The 23276-nt window shown below is 43.8% G+C and overlaps 2 long non-coding RNA genes across 2 annotated transcripts; one reads left to right on the forward strand and one right to left on the reverse strand.

Annotated features, from left to right (window-relative positions):
- The first annotated feature begins 1926 nt into the window (after nt 1-1926).
- On the forward strand, nt 1927-12893 carry LOC142068809 (uncharacterized). The gene is made up of 2 exons (XR_012664688.1): nt 1927-2055; nt 12110-12893. It is a non-coding gene; the product is annotated as an uncharacterized LOC142068809 (long non-coding RNA).
- Nucleotides 12894-14672: 1779 nt separating this feature from the next.
- LOC142068808 (uncharacterized) lies at nt 14673-23239 on the reverse strand. Its single transcript, XR_012664687.1, has 3 exons — nt 22917-23239; nt 20197-20323; nt 14673-15326 (listed from the first exon to the last, which is right to left on the reverse strand). It is a non-coding gene; the product is annotated as an uncharacterized LOC142068808 (long non-coding RNA).
- Between the last annotated feature and the right edge of the window lie 37 nt (nt 23240-23276).

Here is a 23276-nt window from a genome sequence, read left to right on the forward strand (position 1 = left end):
CCACTTCTGTGTGATATTTAAGGTGTCACTCTACCTCCAGACTCAGAGCCTGCTTCTGAGAGCTGGATGTGGAAAATTCGTAGCAACAGTTAGACTCTGTAATTTTTGTCTACTGGATATATACCTAAGACTCAGAATTGGTTACAAGTAGAGCTGAGTGAAATCTGATGAGGTTCAATAAGGATAAGTGCAGGGTCCTGCATTTAGGACGGAAGAACCCAATGCACAGCTACAGACTAGGGACCGAATGGCTAGGCAGCAGTTCTGCGGAAAAGGACCTAGGGGTGACAGTGGACGAGAAGCTGGATATGAGTCAGCAGTGTGCCCTTGTTGCCAAGAAGGCCAATGGCATTTTGGGATGTATAAGTAGGGGCATAGCGAGCAGATCGAGGGACGTGATCGTTCCCCTCTATTCGACATTGGTGAGGCCTCATCTGGAGTACTGTGTCCAGTTTTGGGCCCCACACTTCAAGAAGGATGTGGATAAATTGGAGAGAGTCCAGTGAAGGGCAACAAAAATGATTAGGGGACTGGAACACATGAGTTATGAGGAGAGGCTGAGGGAGCTGGGCTTGTTTAGCCTGCAGAAGAGAAGAATGAGGGGGGATTTGATAGCTGCTTTCAACTACCTGAAAGGGGGTTCCAAAGAGGATGGCTCTAGACTGTTCTCAATGGTAGCAGATGACAGAACGAGGAGTAATGGTCTCAAGTTGCAGTGGGGGAGGTTTAGATTGGATATTAGGAAAAACTTTTTCACTAAGAGGGTGGTGAAACACTGGAATGCGTTACCTAGGGAGGTGGTAGAATCTCCTTCCTTAGAGGTTTTTAAGGTCAGGCTTGACAAAGCCCTGGCTGGGATGATTTAACTGGGAATTGGTCCTGCTTCGAGCAGGGGGTTGGACTAGATGACCTTCTGGGGTCCCTTCCAACCCTGATATTCTATGATTCTATGAAATTTGTTGCCTCTTCTTTCAGTGAAAAATGCAGATTCTGAGAGATTTCGTGAATTTGTGTCTGTTTTGCCATATTGTTCATTTCAGGGGGGGAAAAACCCCAACCAAATTTTAAAAAAAAATCAAAACATTTTGTTGTGAAAATGTCAAAACAAAAGGCTTCAATTTTTCCATTTGGAATGACTTTGTGTGTCAACGTGTCCTTTAATTTGATTTCAAGAATTCAAAACCATTTAAAAGTGGTCAAAATCAAAACATTTTGCTTGACCTGAAACAATTTCTTTCCTGAAATCTCAAAAACTCTGTTATTTGCCCTGCTGTGGTTCCAGGATGAATCAGCTGAGCCCTGCTCTTCCCTCCCCATAGGAAGGCAGGCCCACAAGCATTTGAAAGACACATGAGCTCATTTGGCTACCCCTCAATGGTAGCAATACAAGGACCTGTGACACTTATGAGACTTCAGGTCTGTAAAGTTTCTTTTTCCATTTCCATTTTCTCAATCCAGCTGAGACTGATAGTTGGGTAAACTTTTAGCTTGTGCTTTGTATTCTCCTGAGATCTTTGGATCTGCCAGTTATACTAATCCAGATCGGTCTGCACCTTTGCTTATTGAATATTGCCTTTTTTTCCCCTTGCCTCTTCTTTCTAGTGAGGGGCTGGAGTGAGAGCACTAATTAGATTCTGGGGCCAATTTGCTGATGCACCATTGCCTGTTCACCCCGGGAGAGAGGGATTAACAGCATTTTGGAGCTCTTAGCAAGTGTTACTAGCATATGATATTTGTAGTAATTCTGTCACCAATGATATCTGCATGACATGCAAATTAACCTTTTCTCCATATTGAACTCTACCATGTACTCTTTCATTTGAAACCCCTCCCCGCCCCCCAAAAACCTCACAACACCTTATCCAGCTAGAGCCATGGTTTTATTGCTGCAATAAGTTTCTAGATATTTGGGGGGGTAGAGATCTTAGTGTTCCTATACAGTACTTTTTTTTCTTAAACAAAGTCATTGCCATTCCAGGTGGGGATATGGAGAAATTTGTTATGGGAAGATAAGCTGCCCATGCCGTTCACTGTTGGAAAATGTAAAGTAATGAGGTAAGGTACCTTTACAGTTTAACAGCAGCACAGCTCAGAATACAGAGCAAGAGAGAAACCTGAGGTGACTGTGAATAACCCACTTTATCTCTCAGTAAAATATTTAGTAGCAGTGTGTAGGGAATGTGTTTTGTGGAGGCTATTTTGACATAAAACAAGGTAATAGCGAGACTTCATTTTAAAGAGTGTGAAATGTAATGTATGGTCTTATATAACAATGACAGAATGAGACAAAAATGTGGCACATCTTCATAATTATTATTTCTATTGTGGCAGCCTTTGGATCCCAGTCAGGGATTCTGGGCCTTATTGTACTAGTCACCACACAAACAAATAACACAAAGACCATCTCTGCCTCACAGCTCACAATCTAGGGGTTTAGACAATACACAGTAGATGAATAAACACATAAACAAGAATGGGGAGGGAGACACGGTAACAGTAGAGGGAAGTGTGATGACATAAGGGAGTGCATAGGGCAGATGGTCCGCAGCATGACCACTTTTCACCGAGTGCCCTAATGGTAGAATCTTACATTGCCAAATTAGCTAGTGAATTCAGTGTCCAGGGGATTCCCCATTTGTCAACCAGGATGAAAAGATTATGGATCATTTACTTGTCTCTGTTTCAGGGCTCTGGTCAAAAGTTTTGGGATCTCTCTTCCCCTGCTGTCCAATCACTAATCCATCCCATATAACACAGATGCTTGCCAGTGCAAACACATGACTGGGCAAGCCTAGCATTACTTTCCTGCTAACCTTCCCCCAAATAAGACTCACTGGTTCAAATGTATGCAGAATGTGGGCATAAAAGTATAAAGCTAATTCCTTTTTCAGTTCAAATGCCCCCTCTGCTCCGCCCCTCCATCGCCTGGCTTGGGAAGATATTTGGTGATATTTGCCCAGCTCCAGTTCAAGTATGCAGTAAATTGCCTAGCACAGCGATAGAAGTGAATGGGAGTAAGTCAGACCTAGAGGATGTTGGACAAAGTAATGGAAAAAGAAGGAACCTGGCGGTGCAGCCAATAGCTGGATGTTTGGTATTAAGATGTGGGACACATGGGTTGGTTTGATTTAATGCTGAGAAGTTAATTAATCCAAACATATGAAAAAAATAAGAATCCCAGGGCAGTCACAGCAGGAACTGACACATTCCCCTACAGTTAGAGAGAATCATAATAGAAGCAGAGGTTTTTAAGAGTCTTCCTATGGAATTTTTTGTCTTTGAGTTTGCAATATGGGAGGGTTGCGCTCCTCAGTGATAAATTCTCTTTTGCAAACTGGACTGAGAAGGAGGGGGGATGGAATCAATTACAAACCATATCAGACATTTAAGTTTGAACACACGACCTTGCAAAGGCTTGCATGAAATCTTACTAGCAATATAAACAGAATTGGTGCCAAACTAAGCACCAGAAGTATTCAATAATAAAATACAGCTGTCTCCATTGGCATTTACCCATGAAAGTTTGTCATTTTTACTGTTAGAAATGCTGACAAAGAGAAATCTGTCAAATGAAAACATTTTTTCAGAAGAGGGAGGCTTTCATGAACTGCAGCCTAAATATTCATTTAACATTTGAACATTCCATAAAAATAATTTATAACATAATTTCTTCTTAGAAACTCATTTCAACTGAGTACTTTCCAAAGACCCTAGTTGAGCTTGGCAATGCTAACAGCTTTGCTTTCAAACCCATAATTCTTAATTATTAACATACTCAATATACACTTTTCTTGGATTCTAGCAAAGCACATCAAAGCAGGGGCCCCTCTTTGCTTCAGCTTAATGCACACCATGTCAGTTAAGGAGGAAATAGGAGTGAGACTGGTCTGTAGAGCATACGGCTTGGATTTTGCAACCCTCGTTTATGTAAGCAGTCCTAAAAAGCTGCATAGAGCTGCTTGCATGAGTAAGGCTATTTGTATAAGGAAGACTTTGCAGAACTGGATCCTGTGGAGGCACTTACTGTACCTTTTGGCCACAAAATAATATTGTGAAACTGAGAAAGTAGAACTAGACCAGCATTGGTTATCACTCGTAGGTCACCCTACTTACTGACATTGATGGGAGTTACTTGAGCCTTGTGGCAGGACAATAGGGCAACTGAGGTCCCAAACATGGAGGTCAGCTTTTCAATACCCCTCCCACTCCCTAAGCATTAACAGGAAGGGAAACGAGAAAGAGACATACAGTGAATTGTTAACACGCCTACGTACACTTTGTAGCTCTCACCCATTGTGCCTATTTCCTCCATTAGGATAGTCTTCTGAATCAGTTTAGCTTTTTGAATATTGTGTTATTTGATTGGCTGCTTGTCCAAATTCTTTACTTCTATACAGTCTTTCATCTGAGTAGCCATTCAATCAAAATGCACAGTGCTGAAGGGGTCAGGTAAGTATGACGTACCCCCACAGTAAGACCACATCTCAACACATGGGGCCACATCCTGAGGTTTTGAGCATAGCCCTTTCTTAAGCAAATCCCCATTGATATCCATGGATCTTTTGCCTGATTAAAGGAGGAGCTGAGCCATAGATTTAGATTCAAGTATCTCCTTCTTATTGCAGAGAAGGTGGCAGTTGCCCCCTCCATGAATCCCTTCACTGGATGCCTGTCTCTTACCTCAGCAAATTCAAGCTTCTCTTCCTCACCTACAGGACCCTACATAGCCTTGTTCCCATTTTCCCATTTGCTTCCTGCTCTCCCAGCTCTCTCATCTCATGGCTTTGGTCACAGCTTCACTCATGCTTCTCCCTGCTTCACCTCTCCTTGCTCACAAAGAGCTTTCTTGCTTCCCCTTAAAACCGGTCAGTCCTTTCAAGAGCCCTTCTCTTCTTTCTTCCCTTCTTCTGCAGTCCTCACGGAGAGAAAGGGCCAGAAGGAGGTGTCAACTACACCAGCTTGGACTGCCTTAGGCTCAGCTCTGGGTACAGCCCTACATTTTTAAAGCATTGTAAAAATGTGTGGTTGTTTATAATAATGATAGTAATCAGTTTTCCAAACTTATAATGATAACGGGAGGATATAAACTCTTTCTCTTCAGATGTCCTACCTTGTTTTTTTCGTACCAAGTCAAAGGTCCTTAAACTGACAGCTTAAGTGCATTTAGTCCCAGACATGAGAGAGGGAGAGAAAAAGAGAGAGTGTTGTAAAAACCTCCTCTTGTTAAAATGATGGTCCCTGTAGTGTCCTCCTTGTTAAAATACTGCATAGTCATAAAATTCAGCTTGAAAATTATATGATTGGTCTCAAAGCAACTACCATCAACCGTTCTCCTTGTCAGTCCTTTACAGTTTAAGTACCGATTAAATTCTATAAAGGTGGACAAAAATGACATTCCAGGTTTGTGAAGTTGAGATTGCTTTGAGCTTGTAGGTAATACACGGTCCAGCAATTATTACTGTTTAACTGAATGACATTGCAAGTAATGAGACGACACTGTAACTTTAAAAGAGTAATTTCTTTAAAGGCTAAGAGTGACTGTTATCTTTTTTTAAAAAAAATTCTATATTTATTCCAGCTTAGCCCTTAACTCTCAGCTGTGCTATGTAATAATAATGGAACTGCTCAGACAGCAATTTACCAATGTGCTTGAGGCCCTGTCAAACCACATGGAGTGATGCCATAATCAAATTCGCAATGTCTTATCTTCCTCAGATAAAGTAATCATCAAAGGAGTGCTGGCATGAACAGAGAAAAGATTCAGGGCATAGACCTACTCTAATATATTGAGCTGGGACACAAATTGGGCTGTCCTTGTTTGCCTTTCTTCTCTGTCTCTGTTTCCAATTGGTCTGCCAAAGCAACACTGCTAGTTTGGTTTCACACCATCTATTTGAGACAACAGACCTTTAAAACAAATACATCTAAAAAGGGTTAAAATTCAGACTGCAGTATATTTTTTCCTTTCCTTCTTTTTCCTTTAACACACTCATTGACTGACATTATAAAGAGTAAATCCACAGAATAGAGATTTTCTATTAAATCAATAAAATATTGTTTAAAAACTGAGTTAAGTGCATTATCTGTCCATTACTACATTGTGGTTTGCCCTCAGTCATGGAACTGAGACAAAGGCTCCCACAAGGCAAATCACATTTGTTGTTAACCTATATTAGATTTTCCATATAAGGGAGCTATTTCAGGGCCTATCTTCTACAGGGTACTTAAAGCATGACTAACTTTAAGCACAATGAGCAATCCCACTGATATCAATGGGACTACACACATAGTTAAAGATAAGCTTAACAACCTTGAGTTGAGTATTAAATATTCAGTATAAGCAAAGTAAAAGAAAAGACAAGTGTTTGATATTAATGCCTATTTAAAGAGTAATCTTTTCAATTGTTTAAGGACAGCTAAAAGGAGAGAAGAGGTAGAATCAGAGTTTCCATCAAATTGTAGAACTGTAAGACTGGAAGGGACTCAAAGTCATCAAACCCCGACCCTCCACCCCTGTATTGTGGCAGGACCAACTAAACTTAGACCATCCCTGACAGGGAGTTGTCCAACCTGTTTTTAAAAACCTCCAGTGAGGGGGATTCCACAACCTCCCTGGGTACCCCTGAGTGAGAATCACTGATCTAGACTACCTTTCTCTAGTTTGCTTATGAAAATGTCACATGGGGCTGTGTCAAAAGCCTTACTAAAGTCAAAATATATCACATCTACTGCTTCCCCCCATCCACTAGGCCAGTAACTCTGTCAAAGGACATCAGGTTGGTTTGGCATGACTTGTTGTTAACAAATCCATGCTGGCTATTTCTTAAACCCTGTTATCCTTCAGGTGCTTACAAATAGATTATTTAATAATTTGTTCCAGTATATTTCCAGCTATTGAAGTTAGGCTGACTATTCTATAATTTCCCAGGTCCTCTTTGTTCACCTTTTTAAAGATAGGTACTATGTTTTCCCTTCTCCAATCTTCTGGAACCTCAACTATCCACCAGGAGTTCTCTAAGGTAATTGCTAATGGTTCTGAGACTGCTTCATCTAATTCCTTAAGTACCCTAAGTTGAAGTTCATCAGGCTATGCTGACTTGAATATATTTAACTTATCTAAATATTCTTGAACCTGTTCTTTCCTGATTTTGGTGTTCATTCCTTTCCCCTTTTTAATATTGTGTTGACTATCAGGTCACCATTAAATTTTTAGTGAAAGCTGAAGCAAAATAGGCATTAAACACCTCAGCTTTCTTGATATCACTGGTTATTAGCTCTCCTTCCCTGGTTTGTAGTGGACCTATACTTTCCTTCATCTTTCTCTTGCTCCTAAATTTTTAAAGAACTTTTGTCACCTGCCCCCTTTAACCCTAGTTTAAAGTTCTCCTCACTAGATTGGTGAGTCAATGTGTGAAGACGCTCTTCTCCTTCTTGGTCATGTTCACCCCACCTCTTCCCAGCAGACTTTCTTCTCAGAACAGCACCCAATGGTCTAGAAAACTGAAGTTCTTCTATCGACACCACTTGTGCAGCCAGCCATACATTCATCTTCAGAATACGTGTGTCCCCGCCTGGGCCCTGACCCTCAACTGGAAAGATGACAAGAATATAACCTGTGTCTCTGACTCCTTCACTCTAGCTCCTAGAGCCCTGTAGTAACTGCTGATCTGCCCAGGGTCAGACCTGGCAATGTCATGAGTGCTCATGTGGCTGAGTAGCATAGAATCATAGAATATCAGGGTTGGAAGGGACCCCAGAAGGTCATCTAGTCCAACCCCCTGCTCGAAGCAGGACCAATTCCCAGTTAAATCATCCCAGCCAGGGCTTTGTCAAGCCTGACCTTAAAAACCTCTAAGGAAGGAGATTCTACCACCTCCCTAGGTAACGCATTCCAGTGTTTCACCACCCTCATAGTGAAAAAGTTTTTCCTAATATCCAATCTAAACCTCCCCCACTGCAACTTGAGACCATTACTCCTCATTCTGTCATCTGCTACCATTGAGAACAGTCTAGAGCCATCCTCTTTGGAACCCCCTTTCAGGTAGTTGAAAGCAGCTATCAAATCCCCCCTCATTCTTCTCTTCTGCAGACTAAACAATCCCAGCTCCCTCAGCCTCTCCTCATAAGTCATGTGTTCTAGACCCCTAATCATTTTTGTTGCCCTTCGTGGACTCTCTCCAATTTATCCACATCCTTCTTGTAGTGTGGGGCCCAAAACTGGACACAGTACTCCAGATGAGGCCTCACCAATGTCGAATAGAGGGGAACGATCACGTCCCTCGATCTGCTCGCTATGCCCCTACTTATACATCCCAAAATGCCATTGGCCTTCTTGGCAACAAGGGCACACTGCTGACTCATATCCAGCTTCTCATCCACTGTCACCCCTAGGTCCTTTTCCGCAGAACTGCTGCCTAGCCATTCGGCCCCTAGTCTGTAGCGGGGCATTGGATTCTTCCGTCCTAAGTGCAGGACCCTGCACTTATCCTTATTGAACCTCATCAGATTTCTTTTGGCCCAATCCTCCAATTTGTCTAGGTCCTTCTGTATCCTATCCCTGCCCTCCAGAGTATCTACCACTCCTCCCAGTTTAGTATCATCCGCAAATTTGCTGAGAGTGCAATCTACACCATCCTCCAGATCATTTATGAAGATATTGAACAAAACCGGCCCCAGGACCGACCCCTGGGGCACTCCACTTGACACCGGCTGCCAACTAGACATGGAGCCATTGATCACTACCCGTTGAGCCCAACAATCTAGCCAGCTTTCTACCCACCTTATAGTGCATTCATCCAGCCCATACTTCCTTAACTTGCTGACAAGAATACTGTGGGAGATCGTGTCAAAAGCTTTGCTAAAGTCAAGAAACAATACATCCACTGCTTTCCCTTTGTCCACAGAACCAGTAATCTCATCATAAAAGGCGATTAGATTAGTCAGGCATGACCTTCCCTTGGTGAATCCATGCTGGCTGTTCCTGATCACTTTCCTCTCATGTAAGTGCTTCAGGATTGATTCTTTGAGGACCTGCTCCATGATTTTTCCAGGGACTGAGGTGAGACTGACTGGCCTGTAGTTCCCAGGATCCTCCTTCTTCCCTTTTTTAAAGATTGGCACTACATTAGCCTTTTTCCAGTCATCTGGGACTTCCCCCGTTCGCCACGAGTTTTCAAAGATAATGGCCAATGGCTCTGCAATCACAGCCGCCAATTCCTTCAGCACTCTCGGATGCAACTCTTCCGGCCCCATGGACTTGTGCACGTCCAGCTTTTCTAAATAGTCCCTAACCACCTCTATCTCCACAGAGGGCTGGCCATCTCTTCCCCATTTTGTGATGCCCAGCGCAGCAGACTGGGAGCTGACCTTGTTAGTGAAGACAGAGGTAAAAAAAGCATTGAATACATTAGCTTTTTCCACATCCTCTGTCACTAGGTTGCCTCCCTCATTCAGTAAGGGGCCCACACTTTCCTTGGCTTTCTTCTTGTTGCCAACATACCTGAAGAAACCCTTCTTGTTACTCTTGACATCTCTTGCTAGCTGGGGTAGTGGTCAGAGAGATGGATGAGCCTCGACAACCCTTCCATAATGTCTTGGACTTGGACTCCAAGCTGGCAACATATCTCACAGGACATCATGTCAGTTCCTTTCTAAGGGCCTGATTCAAAGGCCAGTGAAGTCACTAAGATTCTGTCCATTGTCTTCAGTGGGCTTTAGCTCAGGGCCCAGTTGAACAAATCATAAACTGGCCATGATCCAATGATATAAAACTCCATGCAAGACCTAGAATTGGGGTGCTAGCTTTGCAGAATCCTGCTCTATCTTCTTTTTAATTTTTGTGGATTTTATTAGCTACAAGACAATGGAAGGTCTAATCCTGCAACCTGCTGAGCACCCTCAACTCCACTGACTGCAATGAGAGTTGAAGGTGCTCAGCACTTCACAGGCAATGTGTAGCAACTTGCAAGATTGGGCCCTTATAATTATGTTAATTCTTTAGCATTAAGCTATAGCTATTTTCCCTAAACGTGTTACACTCACAATTAAACCAAAGAGTATTTGCATTCCCTGGGACTTCAGCACTTGTAAGAAAGGGAAGTATATTTGATCCAAACCCTTTTAGCCTTCCTCACAGGCATAGCTCATTTGATTTTGAGCCCCAATCTGTAGCAACCCACACTGTTATTTCCTAATGTGAACTAATTCCAGCAAAAGTTGTAACAAATTTGTATAATTCAAACCCGGAATATAGATTTTTTTTAACATTATCTTAAACGTATTTTAAGATTTGTAAAGCCCACAAGTATACTATTCTGAAAGGGACAGGGGAAACACAAAAAAGACTCTGTAAGAAAATGTACTGCAACATTCCAGAATTCTAACCACGCCTACACTGAGAGTGTCTTTGGTTTACCTCGTTTTGCGGAAGGGTTTTATAAAGTCAGATTTTGGAATAACTACAACCCCGACACAACTAAAAGAGCCAAAGCTGTACATTTGAACTAAAGGAATGTTTTCTGAAAGATAATGATGAATAGCTGGCTTTGCTTTTATAACCATGCAAATGCTAGGTAAATAGAACCACACACAATAAGAATATATTCAATGAGCCAAACGCTCTCCCCACTAATAACCCCCTGCAACTCTACCAGCTCCAGTGCGAATCCGCAATCCTGGCAGAATTTGGTCCCAACTGTGTGTATAGTGGCCTGCTCCCATTCCCGGTGATGTCAGTTGCACAGGCACAAATGCCTCTTCACATGTCTCCAAACAGAGGGGAACCAGTGCCTGTGGATTCTGGCTATAGGGGTGCAGAAGGAGGCAGTTCCCTTCTTTCTGCTTATCCTGTAGAGCTCCATGGGTCTCTTTGGGTTCTAGCTCCACAGGTTGGGAGAGGTCATCCAAGCTCCACCAGATTCTTGACCCACAAATGCACAGATCACAGGGGCACCAGTTACTGCACACATTCCCTGTCCCTGTGCAATAGGTTCCCTGGAGCAGGATAGCAGAAGAATGGCCGTGCTGGGACAAGGGCACCTCCATATATGGGGTATGCTGGGAAGATGGTTTCTTCACCAGCTCTGAAAGTGAAGCAGAAAGGAAGATTTGGGGGGTGGAGTCACTGGATCCATACCTATGAATATTGTGCATGGAGGGGCAGTGTGGCTATTCCAGGCCACAGCCTGGATCAGTGGTTGCACAGATGTACAGAGCACTGCTTCCCCACAGCCTTCCTCAGGACTGGGAAGGGATAGTCCAGTCTCTGTTTAGCTCCAATGCAAAAATTAATTGTCTCAGGCTTTGAATGAAGGTTAGATGTCACCTAGAGAGGATTAGAAATGGACTACAGCAGTCAAGGAAGGATTTCTGAGTACCGGAGTATCCAGCTGCTCTGAGTTAGAGGAATTCACTCTAATAGAAGGATTCCTCTATTACTCAGGTTGAAAGCTCTTTGAGCAGGGATTGTCTTGTTTGTTCTGAGTTTGTACAATGCCTACCACAATAGGGTCCCGGTCCATGACTGGTGCTCCTAGTGATATACTGGGCGCTACGGTACTACAAATAATATAAAAGCAATTAATAATGTGTGACATCTTGCACAGCAGGTGCCAATTTCAATGTGCCACCAACTGTAACACATGCAAGAAGCATTGTGGTTGCAGGGCCTACTAGGAGGAAGCAGAAATTTCAACAATTCCAGTTCACAAAGTTCAATAATAAAGGGAAGGGTTGGTGTGATTAAAACTTTCTTTTAAAAAATCAAACTTTTTCTGACCATCCTAGAACATTACTTAGGTGGGGGGGGAAGGGTTTCTCAGTGCTTGGGACTCCTTAAGCAGTTGCAGGAGGGAGAAATTAAAAAGTTTTAAAAGGGGTTTTCCTAACTTTGTATTATGATTATTGGTTTGCTTCTGGGTTGGTTTCTTTAAGTTATTGTCAAAGTTTAGCATAGATTTCATGGGACCATAAGCGCCATCAGCTTATAGCACAGTCATATAGCATGAACACAAAATAGGTAATACAATAAAGGAGAGACTCTTTTTGTTTTGTTTCTGAAATGTTTGTCTCATGTTCAGGCATCCTGACCGTAGGTGTCATATTCTTGCAGGCATGGTGTGTGGAATTCACTGCAAAGTATCCCTTCCTTATCCCTCAACTCAGATGTCTCTCTGTATATTCGCCCTTATCATAGAGATGGGTGTCAGCCAAGTGATGGATCCAAACATCTCAGAACCTTGGTGAGAAGAAATGGGAATCAGAACCCAGATCTGCATTGTACATCTGGCTTTTGTCTCGGTAATGGGCCAAAACAAAACACTGGATCCAAACACTGCTTTTTGGAGGGGGGCATGCTTTTGCATTTTACTATTCAGGCCTAGATAATGTACACAATGAGTCTATAATCCTATATCCATATGATTTATTATTTATGCAGTCCCATAGCTGTGCAAAGGGATTATATGTATAACTTCATCTTTTCCAGGGATGCTTACCATTGGAATACTCTGGGCACGTACCAATAGTATGGGATTTGCTGAGACCTGCAGCAGGTGACGAGTGTTCACCACTCGGTAAATTCCCAAATCTGCTTATTATAGCTGTTTTTTTTTATCCTTGCTTCTAGGCATATGTACAACACAAGCAACAACAAATCTCACCGCCACCACCACCACCCCACCAAAAAAACCCCCAAACAACGTCCCCAACTTCTACACAAATAAGTTATGAACTCATCTCACTTTTTCGAATCATCAGGATGAAGATATTCCCTCCCCTTTACTCAGTTACCCCCATGTTAGCTCACCCCACTCTTTGAAAGACTGGGAGGCAGTGTGCTTAGGGTCTGTTGGAATAAGGGTGGAAAGCCAGAGGTGGAGGGGTCTCAGTGAGAATACTCTGCCAGTATTCTCACTGAGACCCAGCCCGTTAAAACAAAGCATAAGCTCAAGTGCATTTACTGATCTCAGCTGGTGGTATTGCATACACAGCTGAAGGAGTAACGATAAGAGAGCAACAGTGGGGCAACAAAACTGCCTCTAGATATATCCCCTAAGCCCTCTGGGGATGGATTTCAGTTCCCTTTCACATAATACCGGATGAAGCATCAGCGAGAGAAATTCTTTTAGCCTTTTGAAAATTCTGTCTAGACACTCTGGGTACATGGTGCACTTCATCACACCATAGTTACCCATAGGACTTAAACAACCAAGATAAATCTATGTCAACAAGAGCAATAGTAACTTAGGCCAACAGCCTTGGAAATGGCATTGCAATTTCTTACTCGTTTTCTGTTTGTTGGGTGTCTCCGTGAAATCTTATTGCCTCAGCCCCATGCTGCAGCCCACTGGTCTGAACCCCTCCTTTGCCGCCCTAAAAACCTCCCTGTTGAGCAAAATGCAAAAATGAAAGACTCAGAAGAGAAAATGAATGGTCATGCACAGTGCTCCTTAGGTCCCATTTGTCTCACTTTGATTGGAGCTGAGGTTGTGCGTTCCACAATGAACTCTGAAGCTTGTAGATATTGTCTTGCTCCCATGGATATTGTCTTAGGCTGAGAGACTCCCATTGTTTTTTGTTCACTGGTCTCAGCTGGTTCAGATACATAGAAACATAGTTATATAGATATTGCCTTCCTGGATCAGACTAGTCCAGTCGCTAGTCTCAAACAGTGGCCAGATTCTTCAGAGGAAGGTTCAAAAACCATCAGAGTGGACAGTTCTGGAATAACATGTCCCTAAGGAAGTTTCCATCTAATCACAGCCCCTTAGTAGTTGGATGAGCATTTAAATTGTTTAAACTATCTAATGTAACCGTGGTGGTTCTCATTATCCATATAAATAGCTAATCTGCATTGCTCCTGGAAAAGCACAGGCAGCAACATTGGTACCCACTGGGGTTACGCAGATTTGCGAGGGTTTGTTTCCCTGTAGCCCAAAACCATTAGCCATTTTGATCCTGGACAATTCACATATTAAAGATAATGATAACGGGGCACCTCCACTGGGTTAACACTTTAGGGTTGAGTTTGTGCTGTGGGAGTGGTGACCGAGTTGCAATGCAGTCATTGTGCAATGCTTTTGTTTTCACGATTCACACTTGTTCACAAATGTCTGTTATTGGAAGCATGGAATCCCAATTAGTAGTTGATATGGAGAAGGGATCCCTATTAAGGTTAAACTGGTTAAAGTTTGCCAGTGTTGAGTGAGAAAGAAGAGCTGTTTAATCACTGGGTAGTAACTAAGCAGATGCCTTTATGGTTACTTGAATTATGAACTAAGTCATAAAGACATTTATCTATGAATTTCCTGTGCTGTAGATTTCTCCTATGTTGGGAACTAGTAATGCTTTCTGTCGCCACATATCACTAATCTCACTTTGCCCATCCCTCCTGTGTATCCTTGGTACTCCTGGTATTTCTGAACCTGGTGGTGAAACAGAAAAATAAGTGTTTGCAGTATGCTGGCACCAGACAGTTACGCCATTTCATTCCATGTGCTGTGAATCGCGGGCCCCAATCCTGAACCTGAAAACATCTGTTCATCGTCATTAGGAAGGAGGGTTCAAAGTCACAGAAACTATAATGAAGTATAAAAAATACTCGATGGAATGTATAATTACAATATTGTAGAAAAGAAATGCAAACCAACAATATTTAAAACATAATGGGACTGAACAGTGGGCGAATATTAATGTCTCTGCATCAGTCCCCTTGCCCTCCACCTGGCAAGGGGGAGAATGACAAGGAGAAACTGTTCTTGGGAACAACCAGGGACATCTCTTGCATGGGGCTCAGGGAAGCAGGCACTTGGTGGGGTTCAGGGACTACCACAGGCTCATTGTTCTTGTCATGGACGTGTAGGGCAATCCCCCAGCGCGGGGTTTTGGGTGCCAGTGGAAGGTAAGGTCCCTGTGGAACTGAGCTCCTTGTTTTCCTTCTTGTTTGGTGGGGGGTTGGGGGAGAGGGTTGACCCCTCTGACTCAGCAGCACCATGGGCAGAAGCTGAAGGAGGAAGAGATGGAGGTTCATGGACAGGTACAGTGGTCATGGCAGCAGGTGGACCCCAATCTCATTTGGCCACCAGTTCAATAAGCCCTATATTTGGGAATGCTCCCATTCCCTATGGCATGCCTCCTGCTCCGTGAACCAGTTCACCAATGTCTCCTCCGCTTCTCCCTGGCCCTAAGGAATTCAAACTGCTCCTGGTTCCTCCTGTCCATCCCTATGAGCAGCTCTCCCAGAGTCCTTCTCAGGCTGTCTCTATTGTCCCTGGGGTGCGGCTTCTGCCTTCCTGGGAGAATGGTTTCGCTCTCTGGAGCCAAAGATCCTGCCAGTTCAAAGACAAGGGTCGCATTATATTTTGTTTCTTTTATAAGAAGCTGAGAAATTCCACCCACCCCCCCTCCACACAGACACACATAACATAACTTTGCTGTCAATGGCCACAGCATTGATACTGCTCAGCATTCCAGGAATGAGATTATCCTTGGTTCTCAGACAACGTGGCGCATGTGGAAGAAGAAGAAACTCTGCTACTGTTTTCTAAAATTTAATTTTTTCATATTGTCTCAAAGGAGGGTGGCAGTTCCTTCTAGGAGCTATGTTACCAGTTTGTTCTTCCTTAAAGACTGGCCAATTTTGGGAGAACATAGGAATTTTCAAGGTACCAGCATGGAAAGAGAGATGACTTTTCAGTCCTGTGAAGAAGAGCTAGAAATCTGTGCCAGAGTGATCTTTCTGCTATGGAGTGGAAATCTATCAACTGCATGAAAAAACTTGTACAGATACAGACAGACATCATCTTCCTTTCCAAATGCAAACAGATGGACATCGTACCAAAAGGACTGAAGGTAAAAAATCCATTACAATCTACATACCACACAGACTATGCTGACAGCTTGTGCCACACGCTCTCAAAGAAACTGCGGAATCACCTGATCAACATCCTCTACAGCAAACAGGGAAAGATTAAGAATGAGCTCTCAAAAATGGATACTCTCATAAAAAACCAACCTTCCACACAAACTTCCTCGTGGCTGGATTTTACTAAAACTAGACAAGCCATTTACAACGCACACTTTGCTTCTCTACAAAAGAAAAAGGACACTAAACTTTCTAAACTACTACATGCTACAAGGGGCCACAGCAATGGTTCCCTCAACCCACCCAGCAATATTGTTAACCTATCCAACTATACTCTCAGCCCAGCAGAAGCAGCTGTCCTACCTCGGGGCCTCTCCTTCTGCCCCTCCACCCCCACGAACATGATACAGTTCTGTGGTGACCTAGAATCCTATTTTCGACGTCTCCAACTCAAGGAATATTTCCAAAATACCTCTGAACAACATACTAATCCACAGAGGCCTCCCTACCAACACTACAAAAAGAAGGATTCTAGGTAGACTCCTCCTGAAGGTCGAAACAGCAGACTGGACTTCTACATAGAGTGCTTCTGCCGACGTGCACGGGCTGAAATTGTGGAAAAGCAGCATCACTTGCCCCATAACCTCAGCCGTGCGGAACACAATGCCATCCACAGCCTCAGAAACAACTCTGACATCATAATCAAAAAGGCTGACAAAGGAGGTGCTGTTGTAATCATGAATAGGTCGGAATATGAACAAGAGGCTGCTCGGCAGCTCTCCAACACCACTTTCTACAAGCCATTACCCTATGATCCCACTGACAGTTACCAAAAGCAACTACAGCATTTGTTCAAGAAACTTCCTGAAAAAGGTCAAATCCCCACAGACACACCCCTGGAACCCCGACCTGGGATATTCTATCTACTACCCAAGATCCATAAACCTGGAAATCCTGGGCGCCCCATCATCTCAGGCATTGGCACCCTGACAGCAGGATTGTCTGGCTATGTAGACTCCCTCCTCAGGCCCTACGCTACCAGCACTCCCAGCTACCTTCGAGAACCACTGACTTCCTGAGGAAACTTCAATCCATCGGCGATCTTCCTGATAACACCATCCTGGCCACTATGGATGTAGAAGCCCTCTACACCAACATTCCACACAAAGATGGACTACAAACCGTCAAGAACACTATCCCCGATAATGTCACGGCTAACCTGGTGGCTGAACTTTGTGACTTTGTCCTTACCCATAACTATTTTACATTTGGGGACAATGTGTACCTTCAGATCAGCGGCACTGCTATGGGTACCCGCATGGCCCCACAGTATGCCAACATTTTTATGGCTGATTTAGAACAACGCTTCCTCAGCTCTCGTCCCCTAAAGCCCCTACTCTACTTGCGCTATATTGATGACATCTTCATCATCTGGACCCATGGAAAAGAAGCCCTTGAGGAATTCCACCATGATTTCAACAATTTCCATCCCACCATCAATCTCAGCCTGGTCCAGTCCACACAAGAGATCCACTTCCTGGACACTACAGTGCTAATAAACAATGGTCACATAAACACCAGCCTATACCGGAAACCTACTGACTGCTATTCCTACCTACATGCCTCCAGCTTTCACCCTGACCACACCACACGATCCATCGTCTACAGCCAAGCTCTGCGATACAACCGCATTTGCTCCAACCCCTCAGACAGAGACAAACACCTACAAGATCTCTGTCAAACTTTCTTACAACTACAATACCCACCTGCGGAAGTGAAGAAACAGATTGACAGAGCCAGAAGAGTTCCCAGAAGTCACCTACTACAGGACAGGCCTAACAAAGAAAATAACAGAACGCCACTAGCCGTCACCTTCAGCCCCCAACTAAAACCCCTCCAATGCATTATTAAGGATCTACAACCTATCCTGAAGGATGACCCAACACTCTCACAAATCTTGGGAGACAGCCCAGTCCTTGCCTACAGACAGCCCCGCAACCTGAAGCAAATACTCACCAACAACCACATACCACACAACAGAACCACTAACCCAAGAACCTATCCTTGCAACAAAGCCCGTTGCCAACTGTGCCCACATATCTATTCAGGGGACACCATCACAGGGCCTAATAACATCAGCCACACTATCAGAGGCTCGTTCACCTGCACATCCACCAATGTGATATATGCCATCATGTGCCAGCAATGCCCCTCTGCCATTTACATTGGTCAAACTGGACAGTCTCTAAGTAAAAGAATAAATGGACACAAATCAGATGTCAAGAATTATAACATTCATAAACCAGTCAGAGAACACTTCAATCTCTCTGGTCACGCAATCACAGACATGAAGGTTGCTATCTTACAACAAAAAAACTTCAAATCCAGACTCCAGCGAGAAACTGCTGAATTGGAATTCATTTGCAAATTGGATACTATTAATTTAGGCTTAAATAGAGACTGGGAGTGGCTAAGTCATTATGCAAGGTAGCCTATTTCCCCTTGTTTTTTCCTCCTCCCCCCCCCCCCCAGACGTTCTGGTTAAACTTGGATTTAAACTTGGAGAGTGGTCAGTTTGGATGAGCTATGGCCAGCAGGAGAGTGAGTTTGTGTGTGTGTGTGTGTTTCGGGGGTGGGGGGAGGTGAGAAAGCCTAGATTTGTGCTGGAAATGGCCCACCTTGATTACCATGCACATTGTAGGGAGAGTGGTCACTTTGGATGAGCTATTACCAGCAGGAGAGTGAGTTTGTGTGTGGGGGGGGTGAGAAAACCTGGATTTGTGCTGGAAATGGCCCACCTTGATTATCATGCACATTGTAGGGAGAGTGGTCACTTTGGATAAGCTATTACCAGCAGGAGAGTGAGTTTGTGTGTGTGGTTTTTGGAGGGGGGTGAGGGGGTGAGAAAACCTGGATTTATGCAGGAAATGGCCCATAGACATTGTGAAGAGAGTGGTCACTTTGGATGGGCTATTACCAGCAGGAGAGTGAGTTTGTGGGGGGTGGGGGACGGAGGGTGAGAAAACCTGGATTTGTGCTGGAAATGGCCCAACTTGATGATCACTTTAGATAAGCTATTACCAGCAGGACAGTGGGGTGGGAGGAGGTATTGTTTCATGGTCTCTGTGTGTATATAATGTCTTCTGCAGTTTCCACGGTATGCATCCGATGAAGTGAGCTGTAGCTCACGAAAGCTCATGCTCAAATAAATTGGTTAGTCTTTAAGGTGCCACAAGTACTCCTTTTCTTTTTGCGAAGACAGACTAACACGGCTGTTACTCTGAAACCTTTCTGCTAATAGTTGTCCACTATATATTGCTGAATGGAGGGGTTTGGTCAACTATAAAGGTGGATCAAGCAGATTTGCACTGCCATTGAACATCAAGATCCAGCTGGATTTTCTGCTACACCAGAAATTTGTTGAAATTTGCACTGGGAGGCAATTCAACTGGGAATTGACTATATTCTCAGTTAGCATATGAGCTTCCATGCAAAGGGAGATGCGAACTGCAACCCACCCCCATTCCCTGGTCTCAGCATCACCAGAAAATCGTGCCCAACAGTGGTGGAATAGACAGGGGCATACCACATATTTATTTGGTTCCCCAATGTTTCAGATCAGCACCACAAGCCCCTCACCTCTCCACTGAAAAGGGGCACCACACTGTGTGTATCTAGTTGCCATATCAGATCCTTCTCCTACCCCTATTTCCCTTGGCTTGTGCAGCAGGACTCAGCCCCGAGAGAGGCCAGACACCAGGGACAGAAAGGGTAAACATTCTGTGATCTTCCAAGGGAGAAAGGACTGCTGTGACAAACTTCCTCAGATAACAAAGGTGTTACCTTCCCCTCTCTATCCCCCGATTCCACACAGCTCCCATTGGTAAGGGGATGGTAAGACAGGAGGGAGAGAGGGGCAGAAGCATCGTAATTGCAATTTTCCAAGGGACAAAAGACAGCTGTTACTAATTTTAGACAAACAATGATAAGTGTTTGTCCTATCCCCAGCTGGTACGTTTCCAACCCTCCCCCTCACTTCTGCTGGTCTGCGAGAAGCCGTTGTCATCACTGCCTGTGTGTTGGCTGAGAAATGCACAGACAAGGGCACAATGATTTTTTTTTGTTGTTTTTCATCTGTTTTTGAGCCATAGATTCAGCCAAATGCATAATAGTGGTTCATCAGAAATCAATAAAGTCATTGATTTGTAGCCATGTCTTGTTTGGAGTCAAGGTTTCAGGGTGGAGTGGAGTGGGGCCTGGGCTTAAAATCAAGAATGTCACACCAAAGCAAGAGGAGATATTGATAGGAAGGGTGGGGTTCCATTGTAACTTACCAGCCTTGAGGTCTGCTTCCTGCAGTGGCTTGGCGTCCTCCTCAACCAGTTCCTTCAGGTAGAGGTGCAAAATTACATGCTCTCCATCTTCTGGGACTTCCTTCTTGCTCTGGCCTTCCACAACATCCTGTCAAACAATGAGGCAGGCTGGCTTGAGGAGGAGGTCACTTCAGACTCTGTACTGGGAGCCCATGACAGCACCCAGTCCAGCCCATTGTAGAAGGGGCATGTACGACAAGCCCTCCCAGAGCGACTGTTCAAGGCTTTTGTCCTCCTGTAGAGGAGCCTTAAGTGCTTTAGACGTTCCTGGCATGGAGCTGGAGTCTACTTAATGTCCATCCAATCCAGCCTCCAGGAAATTTCCTAGTAGAGGTAAATGTTCCTGCCGCTCCAGAAGTAGTCAAGGAGGATGGTATGTGCTGAACACACATTGATCAGCAGCTGGGTTTAGTTGGCAGGCCAGGCAGCTGCTCTTGGAGCAGGAGCCATGATTACCAGCTGTATTGATCAAAAGAATGCCGTGGAAAGCTGTTCTGATGTGGTCCATACAGCTCGCTACCGCTAATGAAGACAGGGGGACAGGGACCTATGTAGACTGGGGAAGGGTCCGGAAGAAAAGGATTCACTACGTTATGGGACTGAGGGTGGAGGACTATTGAAACTTGAGACCTGGCACATGCCTCTTACCCCCATCCACGCTGCAAACCGGCATGGGTACAGAGTTGCGCCAGAGCCTGAGGCATGTCCTTACCCACACCCCGCAGGTGTGCTTGCTTGCTCACCTCCTAGTCACTTTCAGCCAGCTGTTTCTGGGTTTAGAAGTGGACAATATGGGGGTTGGACACATGTACAATTACTAGCATAGATGTACCCAAAGAAAGAACTTCCTGAGCAGTATTGTGTCAGCATTGGCTGCCAAGCTCAGAAAACAATTAAGCTCCTCGATACCAAGTACCAATGGCCTCGTGGCTTTTCTCCTCCCCCTTCCTTTTCCTACAGTGCTGAAAGACCAAGGCTAGTAGCTGTCTGCAGGACACAAACAGCTTGAGGCAATGCAGGTCCAGTGGAGGGATGGTATGATGCCCGCTTGCACATGTCTGGACACATGGGGCATCATTTAAAGTAAAAGGAGTACGAAGCGATATCAGCTGGCTGATCCCCAGAATCCATCCACAGGGGAGGTTTACTAGTAGCAAGAAACCATCAGTACCTAAAGCCTGCCAGTGCTTGTTAGGAGAATGCTGGCAGACATGCTGTACAACACAAATCAATCAGTAATAATAATCATTAATAACACTTTGTACCCATGTGACACTTTTTGTCTGAGGGTCTCAGACCCATGGAAGAGTAAACATGACTTGAATTTTACATTTTGCTTAAGGTCATAGACAAAATCAATGGAAGAACAGAGAATAGCTTTGTTGAGTCAGGCTTCCTGCTCTAACCATTAGACTAATCGGTTCCTTTATATAATCACAGATGTTGGCAACAGAAGACCTAATGTTCTTGTCCATCTACCTAATCCACCTAGTCCATCTATCTAAGCTTTAACCTGCAATTTTGTGTTATCCATGATAAATCAGGAAAAAGATTTGGGCTCCTCTCCTAAATTAGAAAACAACTCCGCAGTTGTAAGATCACAGAAGCTTCACAGACAAAATCCTCGACACAAGTCCTGTACGTGAATTCAACCCTCTGGTGGTGAATAATTTTTACTGAAGTTCATTCAGACTTCTGAGAACTAAGCAAGGAAACCCTGTTGAATGTCAATATGATGTTGGCACTTCACCTTGGATAAGTACTGATATTCTGTGATGATGACTTTAAAACACACAAGGATAAACAACCCCAGAAAGATATATCTTAAAGCAGTGCCTACAGCTTCACCATAGCTCAGACAAGGTTTTTATTCTACCACCCTTACATTTACATAAACAAGTACCAAACTCTCTGTGAGTAGACCTGTTGAAAACAATGTGAATACGGCTGGCAGAAGTGAGTTCCATGATTGCAGTTTGGTGTCTGACTTTTTCAAATTACATTAGGCTGAAATTTGGATTTGGAAGCTTGCTTAGCAATGGACCTACAGAGGGGGAAAAAAGGTTTATTTAATTATTCGGCAGCAAGTTCATAATTTTGAATCAGTTTCAGAGAGGTTTTTATTCTTAAATTCTTCAAACAAAAGAAAAACCTCAAACCAATCAATCAAATAAAAAACCCCACCACAACTATGCTTTTGATCTCAAAGCACTGAAGAAATATTAACTAATTCTGGCAACATCTTGGACCAGCACCTAAGTGTTGGTATCTCTGTTTTACAGATGGATTAAATAGATCCATACACATCCAGAGTTATACACTGAATCAGGGGCAGAGCTAAGAACAGAGGAGAGTAGGTCCAGATCCCAGTCCCTGCATTCTAACCACTTCATAACACTCCAAATTGCAACTGCAGGCAGCCATCGAAAGTGGATTAATGAACTGGTTTATCTTAGTACCCCATTTTGCAGATGTTACAGACAGGCTAACCATATTAATTACAAATAGTTATATGTTAAATAATATAATTTGGTAAAAACAATAGTTTGCTCTGGGCTACAATTTATCTGTTTTAGCTACTTTTCACACCCATGATTTCCCAATCCTTTCAGTGGAAGCCTATGAAGATATAATTATAAGGTCAACCAGCGATGTACGGAAACAGACAGTGAAAGTCTCACCTTGGTATTTTAGGACAAAGTGATGGCCCAAGTGATGGGACACACTGACCTGGTCCGTAGGTTGGCAGGGAAAGGGCAAATTCTTTCTCCTTGAGGTTAGCTGAAGGAACACAGCTGCCTGCCCTGAGTGCAGAGTAGCAGAGCTGAGCCAGCTGTAGAGAATTCATTAATTCCCCCCAGGAACATTACAAAAGGGATGTGCCGGCGAGAGTAGAGGTTTGAGTATGGCAGCGATGGTCTAGGCAGACCAGTCTCGAGGGAGATCGTTAAAGGGTGTGTGCGCTGGGGCACAGGAATCCTTCTTTCCTGATTAACTTGGTGGAAGTGAGCTATGCTCAGAGTGTTGCTTTGCACGTTGGT

The sequence above is a fragment of the Caretta caretta genome, chromosome 13, assembly GCF_965140235.1.
Source record: "Caretta caretta isolate rCarCar2 chromosome 13, rCarCar1.hap1, whole genome shotgun sequence".
In the NCBI taxonomy this organism is placed as follows: domain Eukaryota; kingdom Metazoa; phylum Chordata; order Testudines; family Cheloniidae; genus Caretta; species Caretta caretta.